At 30.3% G+C, this 16,630-nt stretch overlaps 1 long non-coding RNA gene across 1 annotated transcript; it reads left to right on the plus strand.

Annotated features, from left to right (window-relative positions):
* Nucleotides 1–11,780: 11,780 nt before the first annotated feature.
* Nucleotides 11,781–14,552, plus strand: LOC143053993 (uncharacterized). Its single transcript, XR_012971532.1, has 5 exons — nucleotides 11,781–11,818; nucleotides 12,391–12,741; nucleotides 13,268–13,427; nucleotides 13,896–13,978; nucleotides 14,411–14,552. It is a non-coding gene; the product is annotated as an uncharacterized LOC143053993 (long non-coding RNA).
* The last annotated feature ends 2,078 nt before the right edge of the window (nucleotides 14,553–16,630 follow it).

Here is a 16,630-nt window from a genome sequence, read left to right on the forward strand (position 1 = left end):
TGAAAATACGCGAATATGTGAATAGAACTGTTTGTTCCATAAAACTTATTTGTGGAATAAAACAACAATTGTGTAAATATAATTGCTATATGAGTATAAATAATTGTCACGCGGAAAATAATTCTTAAAATCGAGAATTAAAATTGGGAATGTGTTACAGATACAACATCCCGATAAAACCCCCCAGAAAACAGCCGAATGCCACCAATGAGGTTTAACAGAGCGAAAAATCAGCTGGCCTCTAAACAAAAATGTGTTCTAATTCAGTGTTAATAGACATCATACTAATCACCGAATTATATAAATGAACTAAAATAAAAGATCATGCAAGACGACCAACAAAGACCAGTGGCTCCTGTCTTTGCAGGGGTAAAAAGAGGCGCGGTTAAACATGTTTTGTGAGATCTCAACCCTCCCCAGATATCTCTAGCCAATGTAGAAAAACAAGCATCAATACACACAGTACAATTTAGTTTAAAAGAAGTCCGATGTCAGAATAGGTAACAAAAGAAACTTAACAAAATAACAATGATACATAGATTTACAAAAGACTACTAGGAGTTACTGACATGCCAGCTCCAGACCACAGCTAAACTGATTGGAAGATTATGTCTTCATCAAATGAATATCAAGCACATGGGTCTAGTATCATACCACCATGAATTATATGAGAGAACATAACTCGTATCATTCCAACAACTGGTTTTATAATAAATGTGTTTATTTCCGATGCAATAATTAATTGAATCAATATCAAAGACATGACAACAGTATTGTAAGTATATTCCTTATGATAAGTCTGTTTATATTAGGAATGGTAAATAAATATAGTATTAAAAAAACAAAAAAATGAAAAAAAAAATTGTGTCGAATGAGTCGGAAATTATCTATACCCGGGGTTTTTTTTTTTAGGGTTGGGGTATTTCGAACAATTGCTTGATATTTTGGTTATTTTTAGTAACTTTTGGACTATGATGTCTGAGTGCTTTAATGGGAAAAAAATCCAACAAACAGATAGAGACATTGAATAAAGTGATTAGAAAATAAAGATATAATAACGTATACACATGTACAATAAACTTTTATTACAGTCATATATCTGGCTTTTTTGTAATTTCGATTATGCAAATGTTGAAATTAAGATAGCAATACTTTAAAGTAATATTCAAAGTCAATGAACCATGACTGAGGTACTCTGCTAATCAATCTCAATCTAAATGAGATGTGCACATGGTAATACAAAGATACCAAATATCATGTACTTATTAAATGTAATTCCTTTTAAACAAACATAAACAAAAACATAAACTTGTAAACTATGTAAAAGTTTTAAAGTCAGTAAACCATATAGAAGAGGTGTAGCTTTATTATCTTTATTGAAAAAATACTTACAAATGTCAATAAATTTTCATACCAAATATCATTGTCTTAACATTAGCAATGAATCCTAAACTAATTTAATCACAAAATAATACATGTTAACAAAGCAAAATTTTCAAAGTCAACAGACCATAAGGGAGCGGAGCAAAATCATCTCCATAGAAATGATTATACAACTACATACCGAAAATGATTGACCTACCACTTGTGGTTCCCCACAAACTAGACCTAATTACAAACTAAAACAATGTTGACGTCGCTGTCGCCGACGCCGGATACAGCATACATATGTCTCGCTTTTTTACTCCGTCAAGCGAGACAAAAAGTCGGAGATAAATAACCATTGCTTAATCTAAATGCATCTACTAGTAAATGTCTATATCTCCAAATAGAGAGCCATGGTCTTTTTATCCCTCAAATGAATTAATGAATTTCTATAGTTCAATTGCACTTTTGGTTCCCACTCAAATTGTACAAATTGATTTCTATTACTGATTGGACAATTTCACCTATAACAATGATCCCTTGGTTAAATGCACCCACTTTCATACATAAATCTTATTTCAAGCCAGTGAGAACAATTGAGAAATAACAATTCAAAAATATGCGTTACTATGATTTTAGTTAAATGATGGTGTGATCGTTATTTTTAATCGATTAATGATTCCTAATAACGTTACACATCTGCTTTTACACAGGAAATAAAAGAGAATACAAATTTGTAAAAAACTAAGAAATTACATCCGCATTTACTCAGGAAATTATACATTGTTGAATAATTATCAAAAGGTATCAATTGTGCAATTTAAGTGGACTGACGTATTCTGTTTAGAATATCATCGATATTTCATTCAAAATATATAGTGAAACTCTCCAAGGGCATTTTCAAATGTTACATTGTATCTGCTACCGAAGTGCAACTACTGTATTTAATGTAAACAATGCCGAACACGCAAGCGCAAAATCGGTGTCAAATAAAATGTTTACGACCAAGGGAAGGTCAGAATATAGATGGAATAATTTGTCCTCAGATAGGGTGTATCTTTGCTATAAATATATAAAAAAAGAAGATAAGGTATTGTTGCCAACGTGTTGAACTGAGTTATCTAAATCTCGAAAAGTACAATTATTACTGTGTACATTTGATTTTTTGAAAGTTATTTGCTTTGGGTAAATTTCAGCAGTATATTAAATTAGAAAATTCTTGATTATTTAACGAAATGTTTCACCATATGCAAAAAAAAATAAAAATGTTCAAAGATACCAAGCATATACTTTTGAAAGCCAGACACGCGTGCCGTCTTCAAAAGAATCGTCAGTGACGCTGGAAAAAAAATAATGTTAAGGTTTTGCCAAATACAGCTCAGGTAATTATTTCTTATGGTACCAGTTAAGTGCGAAACAGAAATTCAACATCTGATTCTTCTCGTCTTCTTTGTCAAATCAATCCAATAAAAAATACTGCAATCAATATTTCTTCCTCCATACAAGCCTCATAGGTTTCAAGCATTTTTCGGTCTTAACGTGCATAACGTTTACAACGAAATAGGTTTGATTCTATGCAAACATTACTCCTTATAACGCCCTTTTTATGCTATTGAAGTATAAAGAACGAACTATAAAACAACGGAATGAGTTGAAATTAAAGGACAAATATTCGGAGCACTGCTGTGACTTGCATTTAAATATTCAACTGCAAGTATAAATTATGTCAAACATGTCTCCCCGTTCATCTTGAAAGAGACTTTCGTCACACTTTTCACAGGAGCTACAAATATAGTATAAATATTCATGTGAGTCGTATGATGCCCCATCTAGTTTCCCGTCAACTTCTTGTTTCATTGCTTAAAACGTATATTTAATGAAATATCATGTATGTTATTTTCGTGCATTTTCTCTAGTACTCCGAAAGTTGGTTTGAGTTTTCTAATCCATCGCCATATATTTTTAGTTCAACGAAATGATAAACTAAATATAATAAGCGAGGGAAAGCTCTCAGTGCACCCGGTTTTTACTTTGAAATAAATCTTTGCTATGTGTTGTCATTCATACATATACGACACATAATTATTTTGGTATTTCAAGACCTTTATATATATTTTTAGGGTTAGCGACTGAAATATAATCTTACAACTGGTCAACTACGAACCACAGGCAGTTGTCTCAGAAAAAAATTCCTATATACCTTCATATACACGAAAGTTGTTTTGAAACATGTCCCGGCCGCGAAATTCCGTTAAATTTGAATTTCTCGGTTTTCAACCCCACTTAAACTCGTTATGCCGTAAATCTAAATTGTTTATCTACACAATGGTGTATAACACTTCTACCTTTGATGTCGGAATTATTCATAGCAGGCCTAGTATGTATACCCGAAATTATTTCGTCTACTAACACTCGTATGGAAATATATCAGACTCGCAGTAAAAGGTATATTTCCGCTCTCTTTATTCATCGCGGTTTTCGATTGGTAATTTTTATGGCAAAGTTTATTACAAAACATAAATGTTTCTCGGAGTTATCTGATCTTATCTCATTTCATATATATGTAAATTCCAGAGGGGTCTAAGTGACATTAATTGAATGAGATATTTATAGTCTAAAAATAGAAACTCGTAACTTGTCATCCGAAATTTTCAGTGCGTTTGTCTTTGTAATAAATGGTTGTGAGAACACGAACTATTTGCAAAGGAAATTAAACAAAAAGTAACGGATTTCGAGGTAAAAGAAAATTAAATTTCGGACGTCAGGAATCGCTGGCTTTTATTGGATTTGTTATTTCTATTGTGTTGTCAAGAAATTATACAAATCATACTGGGAGGACAATGTTCAATCTTGTTCTATCGAAACACATATATTCGCTTATGTTATATATCGTAATAAATTCCATTCGGTGTTGCTTAATTTTTGCATAACACACTCAACAAGATAAGTTATATTATAAATATATTAAATCAGAATTCTGTAGAAACTACAGTCACATGCACTGATAATTCAATTACACGTTAGATTATCATGTTTTGTAAAATTATTTAATTAGAAAAATATAGCTATTCTAACGAATCCTAACGTTTTACGTAATAAGAAGAAAAACAAAGGAATTACTGCAAATTCGAAGAAAACAGCACAATACTTTTCAGATGTTGTCACATTGTGTAACATTTAAGTGCCCCCTTTTTTAAAGGAGTATTAAGTTAGTCACAAAGATTAAAAGGTATATGATCAAAGGCAAGAATGATCATAAAAACAGATCAAAAGTGCACTGGAATTAATTGTTTTTATAGATATGCCTTTCATAGTTTGCAACTTGTATTCAGTATTGCGGAAACCAATAAAGCTGTTTATTCTATTCATTTATTGTGATTTTGAATGGAAGATCGCAAAAATGAACACAGAAGAGAAGACGAGTTCAAATGTTGCACGTGGTGTATCAGTAGTAAACAGTATTAGTCAATTGAAGAGAAAAACTTTCGTCCTGATATTTTTGACAATTTATGTTTATAAAAATTAAATAAAAAATTTTATAACTGCACTTCCTACACATACTCGCGCGCAGAGGAAGTTTATGAAGACGATCCCTTTTTTATCTTTGATGTAAAAAAATCAGTCCGTATACCTTGACGGTACAAAATAGTTAAATAGTTATTGTCGGACTCCATTAGTCATGTGATGGTGATGTACCAGTTGTTTCGACACATTTTGTTTTAATAGAATTATTCCAATGGAATGGTAAATTCAAGATTTTGAATCAACGGACAATTAATTAATTTCTAACATTCTCTTAGTTTTTATGAAAGGTTTACTTCCAGTCCTGTTATATATATATATATATATATATGTATATTAATAGACTTTTTGTGGTTTATCAACCCTTTAAGCGTTATTGTATGTTTAAGATGCTTTTTAAAGGAATTGCTATATTTCAAAGGAATTGCTATCTTTCAAAAGAATTGCTACCTTTCAAAGGAATTGCTATCTTTCAATGGAATTGCTATCTTTCAAAGGAATTGCTATCTTTCAAAGGAATTGCTATCTTTCAAAGGAATTGCTATCTTTCAAAGGAATTGCTAAATTATTCCATAGATCCATCAATGCATATGCAAGTATGATATCATATTTTTTTCTTTCTGTTAGATAATAGATTATCTTAATTTATCAATAAAGAAGGTTCTTTTGATCATATTATTTCTACCAAATTTGTTTTGAGACAGCCGAATTGAATTATATTATCAGTATATCCGAAGAATAAGAAAGCAAAAAAACTTCGAATGCCACGTAATAATCAGAAATTAGAAACATTTTCAAAAGTGTTGCAAAATCTTTTTTCCATCAGACATTAGAGCTTTGAAAGAGAGAGGTAAATTCCCGAATTCATTTGGTTTCTAAAGTTTATATAGTAAATTGCAATATTCAAATATTCATGCAAATGCAGAAGTTCTGAACCATTAGACCGGTGATAAAACAGTCCAACAGCAGAGGTATCGACCTAGAGGAAATAATAACATTTAAGGTGCAAATTATATACTTTATAGCAAAGAACTAAAACTATGACGGGTTAAAATGCAACCGTTATATACACAAGAAACATACAATACATGAAAAAAGTGCTAAACAAGTCAAGTAGTATTAATTATATATATATATATAGGATGAGTTTATATATAAGTATACAGATAATTGACCAATATGGGCCTTATTTTCGCAATTTCATTTATTGCTTTTTACAGACTACTGTACTAGACAAAATATCTTTATTAGGACCTAAATTATACCAAACTTAATGCGTATTTCAAAATGAATATGTCTTCTGTTATGTGCGTTACTGATGAAATTGAAATTACAAATCATTAAAAATACTTTGAAAGGTTGGGATTACCAGAAAGGCCCCAAAGGTGTAGTCTTACCTAGTCAAGAAATCACACGGAAGATTTAAATAATTTTTTAAGATTAATTACAATAACTTTAAACCAAAACAAAAGTACTGATACTTTCAGGATTAACAGTCAAACAGCAGCGGCGTCGATTTAGCCGATCAGAAAAAATAAAATTTATAGTTATTTTATAATTTAAGTTGAACGGCCCCATACGTAGTAAAGTAATGAATAAATAAAGATATATGATTTTTTTTTCTAAATTCAGATATATTTATATTATTTAATCCTTAAAACTGATAGATAATGTACAAATCAAGTGATTTGTATATCTGGTGATTACATATATCAATTTCAAGAGTTTTAATTGATTTTTTGATTTTTTGGTGTTTTAACGCAACTTTTAATCATCGCATTTAGGCTATTTCGGCCAGTTTTTATTTGGTAGAGGAAGCCGGAGTGCCCGGAGAAAATCAACGTCCTTCGATGGGAAAACTGACAATCCTTATCAATTAATCAAAATATTTTAAGTCAAGAAGTCAGTAAAATGACTTTGTTGTACCTTCTCAGAGAATGTGAAAGTTTATGATTGTTGTTGTTATTGATTCTTTTTATCGTTTTGTTTAATCATGTTTGTATTTTTTCGAAAAAAAAACGTAAAAAGTTTATGTATCATGTTGCATGTAAATGATAGGTTGAATTGATTGTTTATACTTGGAATATATTTAATTTAGTTTTCTACGTTTAGTATTATTGGATCGACCGAATTGATTAAATGTTAGATGAAACTTGTGTTGATAAGGTTTGACATGCAAACAACGTATACTCTTCTTGTTTTCATGTATAATATTTTGAAGAAAAAATATGTATTGCTCACACATAATTGTGTCAATATAATGGAAATCCGTGCAACTGTCATATAATAAACTCATCATAGATACCAGGACCAAAATTTTATATTTACGCCAGACGCGCATTTCGGCTACAAAAGACTCATCAGTGACGCTCCTATGAAAAAAAAAATGTTTAAAAGGCCAAAAAAAGTACGAAGTTGAATAGCATTGAGGACCAAAATTTCTAAAAGTGAAAGCAGTAAAACCAAATTTGATCCACAATTTTCTACATAAAGATTACTTAGTCAGGAATACGAAAGTTGTTTTCAATTTGTTTGATGTGTTTGAGCTTTTGATTTTGACATGTAATAAGGATTTTTTCGTTTTGAATTTTCCTTGTAACTGTATTTTTGATACTCTTCTTCTCGTTGCATTTAAAATATTAAAGCGAATGTGATCTAAAATCTCATAATGATTGGATTGTTTCCTCTTTTTTTAAGGCCGTACGGTGACATATATTTATTAATTTCTAAGTCATTTTATCTCTTTGAGAGAGTTGTCTCATTGGCAATCATACGCCTTTTTTTAAATTTTCTTCTTAAATTCCTTAGAATTTCGAAATCTTGACGGAAATGCCTTTCTTGGACGTATAATAAGTTGATTGAAATGTAGTTGTTTGTTATTTACGTGAAAGGAATAATACGTAAACAAATTTTATTTGTTATTTTCTAATATTTTACTATTATGCGAAAAGTCTTTTATGGATGCCTACGAGAAAAATGCAAAAAGAAAAACCAACCAACATATTATGATAAATAGGGTTTTTTTTCTAGAAAAGTTCAGACAAATTATCAATTATGTCGTTTGATAACAAATATTATTTCTAACATGATTATTTATTAAACATACAAATATTTCAATCTTGAACTTCAATAAAACTACAATCAGTTTCGACAAATTCTGTTTTTCGAAAATATGGTGGATACATATATAAACTAAAATAATTTCAATTTCAAGAAGCCAGTCATATGCTATTGAAAAACAAACAAACAAATGTTAATAAAATTGAGAATGGAAATTGGGAATGTGTCAAAGTGACAACAATCAGACCAAAGATCAGACAACAGCCAAAGGCCACCAATGGGTCTTCAAAACAGCAAGAAACTCCCGCACCTGGAGGTGTGCTTCGGCTGATCCCTAAACGAAAATGTATACCAGTTCAGTGATAATGGACGTCATACTAAACTCAGAAATAAACACCAGTAAGAAACTAAAATTAAAAATCATACAAGAATAACAAAGGCCAGAGGCTCCTGACTTGGGACTGGCGCAAAAATGTGGCGGGGTAAACATGATAGAATTCATATATTAACTATAAGAATTTAAAATCCAAGAAGCCAGAAAAATTGCTTCGACATTACCTAACTAAGAAAGGTCAATACAAAACATACAAGTATCCTGTTACATGTAAATAACAGGACAAATTGATTGTTTTTACATGGAATAACCTCGATTTGTTTTTCTTTGTTTTGTAATCGACTTATTGAAAAGTAAGCCGACACTTTTTGTGGATAAGGTTTAACACGCAAACAACATGTACTCCTCGTTTTTGATGAATAATCAGTATCGTTCAATTTGAAAAATAAAATAAACAAATGTGATTTCAATTCACATAACGTCGAATTCATTCATATGTGTTATTTTTTTTCAAATTCAATATAATTTCTACATATTGATAGAAACGCCCTCGTTTGACCGCTAAACATGTTGATTGCAATGTAGCTATGTTTGGTCTTTAATGTTACAGGACAAATACGGAGACGAAATATTTTATGTACTATAATCAACTACGGTAATTTTTATTATCGCTATTTTGTGCTTTTTTCCTGTGATCTTTTTTTGTGATAATTCTTCATATCATGCTACTCGCTTGAGATGGAAAATTATTGCTAGAAACTTAACAGGCACGTGGCGTTGCTAACGAAATTGACATGAAATTGACAACGTCGTCATAGGTAAAATAGCGATCATTGGTCATCTCAACTCAATTGCCTTTCTCGCTTTCGCCGGCTCTAGCGAGAAAATCAATCTCGTTGAGATGATCAACGATAATCATTTGTTGTAGTACGTTTAAACTCAAATTCATGTTTATAAATATTGAAATGACAAAATTGATAAACAATTTTACTTTTAACCAAGAAAACGAGTTTGATATGATAGGCCTTTTGCAGATGAATATTTTCATCCTATTTATAATGAATTAATCTACTTTAATTTGCAATCTAAATAATATAAATGTGTTAATGTAACGAACAGTGGCAAACACTTTTATTAACATGATAAATATTCGGGATAGGACAAATTGACAGCTTAATCGAACCCGAAATATCTTGGAAAATTCTTTATATTATTTAGCTCAAGTTCACGCACATTGTTTATGATTATCAATTGGGTCTATTTTACAACCTGCATGTGTTAAATTGAGGTGAAACAAGTAGTAGATTATTCAGGCGTTGTCAGTTTATTTTCGATCTATGAGTTTGACCTCTGGTATCTTTCGTCCCTCTTTTATGAATGCCATGTAACTACATGTGCAGGGGAAGTGATAAGAAATGGAAAAGGCGTTTGGAATTGGCAAAAGGTGATGCGATAAACAATGATCTTGTTATCTTACTACAAAGCAAGTTATTCTTTAAAATCAACACCGTACTTTTTAAAATTATATGACACAAAGATTAGGTCTTTGGTATCAAAATCGGTTAAATAAAGACCTATGAACATACACGTACATACATATTCTGTCTTATTACAATGCAATACTGTATTTCATTTGTATTGCAGTGTTATGACACGGGAGTACTTGACCTAAGACTCCAACCAGTCCAGGAATACGGAAATCCTCCCATTACGTCTATTCAAATTTAGGCAGTAATAGATATTAAGCAATAACCCTTGGTGTTTGTACAGTCTTTTAGATTGTTTTGGTGTGAGAAAAAGACTGGCCTAGGTAAATAAAGGATTTCTATTTTCCCAAGCATGCCACGTTAACTTCCGTCTATAATCATTAACTTTCAAATATAAGTACTGGACATAAGAAGTTTTAAATTTGAGAATCTGGAGTTAATTGGTTAATGATAAAAAAAATCGGATAGTCTTTAAAGAACTTTTAAACGTATTTTTTTGTTTGTTTTATCGCGTGTTTTTAAAAGTAGGACAAATAAAAATTAATTACTTTACACAATTGGTAGAATGACCGGTATTTGATATATATGCCAGTATCATAGTATATGTTTCAGCACACTTATGTATTGACATGAACTTTCATTGTCACGGACATATTAATAAATGGCTTTTTACAAAACATTTCATTTTCGTAATATTTAAGATTTTATACCAGATGTATATTTTTATCTATGATGTTTTGATTTACAACTTCTGGGTCTAGTGTAGTTGTCTCCTCAAGGATATCACTAGCCTATTAGTACCATAATGGTTTATTACTTCAATGCTATTAATAAACATTTAATAAAACTTTGAATTTACAAAATACTATGGATTTTTAACCCTCGGAAGAGATTACTTACCTGTATTAAGCAAATCTTAAGAAGTGTTTGCTTCTCTATGCTTTTCAACTTTGAAACTTACATTGCCGTTTTAACATTTTTATTTGAGCGTCTCTGATAATTCTTTTTAGATAAAACGCTCATCTGGCGTACACAATTTCAATCCTTGTATGTTTGTTGCATTAAATTATTCTCATGACTTGTATTTTATTGATTGGTTTTGACAAACAGAGCTATTGCACAACAAAAGGCGAAAGAGCGGACAATATCAAATATGATTATGTTTCTGAATTATCCTACGCAGATGAAAAAGAATCCAACTTTTTTACTTTTTTGAAAAAAAATAAACCAAAATCAATAATTTCTGAATGTTTATACATTCAAGTTCTGCTACGCCTTCAACCTTCATGGAGCACGCTGATATCTGCTCTAAATATTTTCTTAATGCTATCACAGCCATTTATGTCATAATAATGATGATGCCTATTAAAAATACTTCTTCAAAATACATGGCTTGATTTTAATTAGTTTTTCAGAAAATCTCTAATAGATACAATAGACCTCATTTTTGGACATTAGACAAACAGCTATATTTCTACTAAACGGAAAAACAATTTTCATATCCGCAATGATAATATGAACACCTTTTTTGGAACTAAACCAATAAGTGACACGTTCGTTATATTTTGAATAGGATGACATGCCATATCTCAAACTAAATTATTATAAATTAAAAATACATGATGATGGAAAACTGTTTTGCTTGTGTTTATGACAATTAATAAGATTTTTAAAACCTACTTATGTTGATCGTAAAGCAGTAGCAAAATAAAAAGAATACAATGGTTTCATATTTATGAATTTCACAGATAAGTTTAAATTTCACAAATGCGAATGAAATTTAAAATAGAAAGTAAACGATCAATATGATATATGATTTTCTTCTAAAAACTGGCATTGTTTTTCAAAAAAAAAAAAAATGATTTTAGCGTTTACATAGAAGTGACCTGACATTCCAATAATTCAAAATAAAACAACATGTGTATCATCTAATTTGTGTCTGTTTTTTTCTAAGTAAAGAGTAAATATTGAAATTCAATACATGTCATTATGTATAAAAACATAGTTGGTAAGTAGTGTTTGTATCATTCAGTTGGAAAATACTAACAAGGTAATCGATTTTGTTTTAAAATTTAACAGCAAAAAATAAAATTAAACATTACCGGAAAATACTATTGTTATGTCAACATCCTGTGTTGAGACGAGTCTTAATTATAAAGAAACTTTTAGTAAATTCAGGAAAAAAGACCTGAATTGATAATCATTGCTGTTTTTCTTATACTTGTAAACATGATCTTAAGACAATCGAGTGCCTTTATGACGCGATATCTATCTCGAGTATAAATTTTGTTTTATATATATATGACCTTACATGATTGTATTTGAAGGAGATCATAAGATGACATTGATAAGGAAATACAGCGACCTATAGTTGTTAATTTGTGTTTCATTTTGGTCTCTTTGAGAGTTGTATCATTGAAAATTATACCACATCTTCTTTTTTACGCATTATTTTTGTCTCTTGGCTTTTTTTGTTTTTGTTGTTGACTGCTATCTCACTAAACTACATGCGATCTCTACTAAGATAAGTTAAATCATATTATTACATCATGGAATACAGGTACCTACGTAGATATTGCAAAACAAAGAAAATGTTTTGTTGTTTTAGTTTGTATATTGTAGATGAAAGTCACATGTATTTTGTTGTTTTCTTTGGTCCTTGTCTGCCTTTTTGAGGATTGCGAAGCATGGAGGCGTAGAAGATTTCGAATTCGAATTCGAGGAAGGAAATTTTTTCAGAAAGTTGTAGTTCCTTATTTGTATAAGACCTACGGTAAGAGAGATGCTCTTCTTAGCAACCCAAATTTATTCGTTGCTAAGGAAGTATACGATCGCTACAAAGCGAAGATAATGCAAGCAGAATTATCTGGACACCACACATGTGTAGCTGATGATGTATGCGGGATATCATGTATCAAAAACAAATGTACTTGGTACTGTGACAACATTTGTAACATAATGGCCGATGACAAGGTGAGACTTAGTTATAAGTAAAGCACACGCATTTTTTGTTATTAAGGAAACTAGTTTATTTTATTCAACACTGATGAATGAAACGCTTTTTAAATTTTGTCACAAATCGGGAAACTTTTGATTCCAAAAAACATTAATAGGTTTGAGAATTAAATAAGAGAGAGATAAGTAAAGAAAAAAAAGGAACACACAACATATAAAAACTAAGAGGACCAAGAAAAACAATCCACACCAAAACATGTGAAGATCTCAGTAAATGCATCGATCAGAGTCTGAAGCAGACATCCTTACACATTGTGTAACATAAATAAGGATAAAATATATTTTTTTTTATAATAAACATTCCTATAAAAATAAAGAATCAGACAACAATTGATATCCGTTTACAATAGGAAATAGAAAATGAATATGTTATAATCATGATAATGTGTTGATTATTGAATATTGTTTTTACAATTTCACCTTTGAAACCAAGAAAATAAAAAATTACACTAACATAAATGTGTTTTTTTATATACATATACAGTTCAACTGGCGAGGGGAATTGGTTGCATTACCATGCAAATTTTCAGCATACGACTATACTGGTGCTGGATACTTTTATCCGGCAGATCTGGCCTTCCATGTCAATGGGCATGGCAGAGAAAGCGACAATATGATGGTTTTTAAACGTTTAGATCAAAATGGTGAGTGTATAATATTCAAATATTGGAGACAAAGTATATTTATGTAACAGAAATTATTTCAAGAACTAGATATACTATTTATGATTCCGATGGGTTAACATTCCCTCGAACAGCAACATTGCAGTAAAACAAGATAATTTATTATCCGACTCAAATTCGGGCATTACAAATAGATTGTGCTATGAACTTTGAATAGGAGAACTGTAATGATTTCCCAAACTGTCCATGTCGAAAAAGTTATGTTCCTTTAATTTTACAATTCTTCAAGTAGCAAAGCAACCATGCAATTTGAGCAACGGAGAAATTCCATGATACCAAATAAGTCTTTCCTATTCCATGTATTCAATATCATTACACAAAAAAGCAGTAAATAACAAAAATACCGAGCTCCATAGGAAATTCAAAACTCTCTCTGTGTTACGTTTTTGATATGCCTCCTTTTCAATTATCAATTATTTGTCATTAAAGGTGATGGCAGGGTATCAGAAATTGAGTTTGGTAATACAAAGAAACATCTTCTAATTGACCAAGAAACCTGTTAAAGATTTGATGTGAGTTTTTCTTTAATACTATTTTACTTTGAAGTTATGACATGCATTTACTTTTAATAGATTATCATTAGAAACAAGTAATCATAAAGTTTTTTCAAAGATATTTAGAAGAATTGTAATCTTAGATATCTGTCATTTCAAAAAGTTTCAATTTGAATTCCTATAAAAAATATTATATTATAATTTTAAATTCTTATTTAATATATAAAAATGTGAATTTTTAGATTAACAGTGAATACTCTCATATTTGTAAAAAAATAAACAACTTTGAAACAAAATAATCAATGTCAAAATGATTGTTTCGATTATATGGAAATTTAAGTTTTCAAGTTAGTTGATCAAATTTCCATGCGATTATTTGACATCCTATTTTATGATATTTGCGTGTGTTTATTTTCACGATAGTTATTAAAACTGTTTTCTAATTTACAGGTAATTGGAAAAGAACAACGCCAGATACACCTAAAATACGTTTGACAGTTGATAAAAGTGTTATTCTTATTTTTCACGTTAATCATATATTATAGTTAGCTGGAAAATGTTTTTAGCAAAATAAATTATGCATCATTCAGAAGTTCGGTTGGTGTTTGTTTGTCTTGTTGTTTTTCGTATTTTTTCTGTTATTAATTAAACAGACTCTTATTTGTTATTTTTGAATCGTTTAATTATCTTATGGCGTAACCTTTGAAAGTCAATTATACAGAATGGGGTTTTTCATGGTTGAATGCTTTACAGTGACCTATAATTGATTGAATTCGATCATTTGAAAGCTGACGGATAATTGTCTCATTGGAATTCAACCTATATTCTCATTTTTATAAAATATAAATTTAACGTCACAATCATTTATATTAACCATCCCCCAAAATAAATCTCATTAGTTGTGTGTATGCTTCAGAAAATAATTTTAAAAAAATCGCAATGCCAGCTGATAAGACTGTTGGTGGGACTTAATATATATTTATATTGAAGATTACGTTTAGTTTCATTGATTGAAGTTCAGTGAAAAATAGAAATACACACATGACAAAATATTACTAGATACCCGAAAGAGCACGTGTTGCACACCGGCACTTCATTAAAGTGAATTATTCTTTTTAAAAATGGAAGTTTTAGTCATATTTCATCTTTTACTGCTGATAATTTTCCCTTCTTATAATTTGTTTTTGTCTTGTATAGTGTTAAAGATAATAGACAAAAAACGCATGTTTTTAAACATTTACATCATAGGATAACAACTCAAATAACGAGTTCACCGCAGATTTAGGCTAAAATGTCTGATTTGTAGATCTTGTCTTGCTTATATCAAAGGGTTGTTTTTCTCTAAAAAAGTTATCAAGAAAATTGGCAAAAAATGGTAATCATGTGAGAATTGATATTTATCAATGAAGGACAAACACTTCAAGGAGTCTAATAACGGTTTTGGTCATGTAAGATATCTTCTTTGTCATTTTTGTTCTTTGAAGGCTCTATCGTTAAAAGTTTTTACGATATAAGCCAAAACACAAGAAAATAAAAAAAAAAAATGGTAGAATGACCATCAAAGGGCAAGGAATCGTCTTGACTTATTTGTAGATATTGTTATAATTGATTATTTTGGTATTGAAATGTTTCGAAATAATAAATGTAAAAAATGGTAAAATTCGTCATTTAAGGGCAACAACAAAGGTTTTATCTTTCTGAAGAGATTTTCAAAATAATCAGCAAAATTTGAATTTTACCCATGTGTTCTATCTTTAACTATGTCGGCCATCTTGGTTGGAAGGCGGGGGTCATCAGACACATTTTTAAAACTAGATACCCCACTGATGATAAAGGTTCGATTATTTTTGACCCAGTTGTTCCAGAGAAAAAAGTTTTGTTAAAGTTAACAAACGAGAATAATAAAAGTGGATCTTTGATATTTTTATTTCATTTTCATGTCTTTATTGTCTTAAACATCCCGTGATTGTGTTATTGTGATATGGTAATTTTTGTATTCTTGTCTTTCATTGTTACTTATGTACTTTGTCTACATGTCCTTTTGTGTTTCTTTGTTGCATATGACTTGGTTGTGTGTCTGTATTGTCTTTCATTTTTTGCCAATGTGCTTCAAGTACGATTAGCTATAGTTGTTATGTGTCCTTTGGTCTTTTGTCTCATTTGAAATCATACCACATCTTCTTTTTTATATGTATTTTATTTCTATAGACTATCCCAATAAAGTTTCGTCATCCAAAATTTGAATGGAACTGAAGACTTGGTTTATCAAGAGATGAATTTCATCCCAGCTTTTCGATCTGCTGGTTGACGTTTCGTCCCCGAGGGTATCACAGTAGTCAGCTTTTCGGTGAAGACATGCATATCAATTATATTGTCATTTTTATGAATTTCCTGTTACAATACTTAGATTTTTTTATCCCAGGAATAGACTACCTTAGTCGTATCTGGCACACCTTTTTGAAATTTTTGGTCCTCAATGCTCTTCAACTTTGTACTTGTTTGACTTTATAACTATTTTGATTTGAGCGTCACTGATGAATAAAGGCAACAGTAGCATACCGCTGTTCAAAATCGGGGTAACAAACTAAAATTGAGGGAAACGCATTAAATATAAGAGGAGAACAACGACACAATATCAAAATGTAACACACAGAAACAGTCTAAGCATTA

Source organism: Mytilus galloprovincialis, chromosome 12, assembly GCF_965363235.1.
Source record: "Mytilus galloprovincialis chromosome 12, xbMytGall1.hap1.1, whole genome shotgun sequence".
Lineage (NCBI taxonomy): Eukaryota > Metazoa > Mollusca > Bivalvia > Mytilida > Mytilidae > Mytilus > Mytilus galloprovincialis.